The 1,216-nt window shown below is 46.2% G+C and overlaps 1 non-coding gene across 1 annotated transcript; it reads right to left on the bottom strand.

The window, feature by feature from the left end:
* Positions 1-349: 349 nt before the first annotated feature.
* Positions 350-422, bottom strand: trnav-cac. Its single transcript has one exon. It is a non-coding gene; the product is annotated as a tRNA-Val (tRNA).
* Between the last annotated feature and the right edge of the window lie 794 nt (positions 423-1,216).

Genomic DNA, 1,216 nt, shown 5'->3' with positions numbered 1-1,216 from the left:
ATTTGACAGACAGACAAGTTCAGGAATTCGTGGTGCGCTGTGACACCAGAGCATCTGCTTCTTTCCTGTCTTTGAACCGAGCCGCCTGCGCAAGGAAGGCAAGTGCGGTACTGCTTTTCGGCCAAGATCAGAAGGCGGTAACTACACTCTCCAACAGAATGGCATATGATCAGAACCAGGTTGGAGAAAAACTTAACAACGCTTTGAACTGTAATTAAATGGATTTGCATTACATTTCACTACGAGAGCAGATTTGTTCAAGCAAATTCGAAGGCAGGTTTGCAGATGGAAAGCATGCAAGACAGCTCAGCTTTTGTCCGTGTCAAAGGCTGCAGTTGAAGAACAAAACAGTTTCTGCCCAGTTTCGAACTGGGGCTCTTTCGCGTGTGAGGCGAACGTGATGACCACTACACTACAGAAACAAGCCACAGCCACCCGTGCTGGGGCTCAGTGGCGTCCAGCACTGAAAGTTGAATCCGTTCCACGTTTCACCTTTCTGTTTCCAATAGCTCGTTGTTGTCCAACGTAATTGACTCTTGAAAATGAAAAGAAAAGACACGGTAGATTGATGACAAAATATAGACAAAGATGTCGTCGATGTTTGTACCGTAGGGCGAGGTGGAATAGGCTGGGACAACTTTCCCTGCAGCGAAACAAATGCGACATGACCTTATGGAAGGGTGGTAAACTGAGTATTTACGTGTTTTACCCCAAGTTGGTGTGAGATGAAAAGTCGACAGCATAGCTTTAAGGTGAGCGGGCTGAAAGTGACAAAGGACCTGAGACACATTTCCCACAAAGAAGGTAGTGCGTGTTTGGAATGATCTACCAGAGGAAGTGGAGGAGGCTATTACACTCAGAAAATTGCAAAGGTAATCGGGTGAATTTCTGGATAGGATGCGTTTAGAGGGATTGGGGCCAAATGCTGGGGAACGGGACTTGTTTAATTTTGGCTATGTGGTGAGCATGGACGAGGTCCACCGAAGTATCTTTTTCCACGGTGTACCCGAATAACGTCGTGTTGCATCCACTGGCTTTAAAGGATTACTTTTTAGCGGAGTTTGCCATGGCAGTCTGTGGCACAATCATTTAGTCTGTTCGACTGCTCACGGGAAAGGTAGTATTGTGAAACACTGCAGAAACGAACGACTTCCTGACTTTAGCTCCGACTGACCATACTCTATGAAATTTTCCCAGATCCTCAGCTGAGGATTTT

Source organism: Chiloscyllium plagiosum, unplaced genomic scaffold (assembly GCF_004010195.1).
Source record: "Chiloscyllium plagiosum isolate BGI_BamShark_2017 unplaced genomic scaffold, ASM401019v2 scaf_87102, whole genome shotgun sequence".
Lineage (NCBI taxonomy): Eukaryota > Metazoa > Chordata > Chondrichthyes > Orectolobiformes > Hemiscylliidae > Chiloscyllium > Chiloscyllium plagiosum.
The sequence above is the reverse complement of the archived record's forward strand: the minus strand, read 5'-3'. Positions and strand labels throughout refer to the sequence as shown.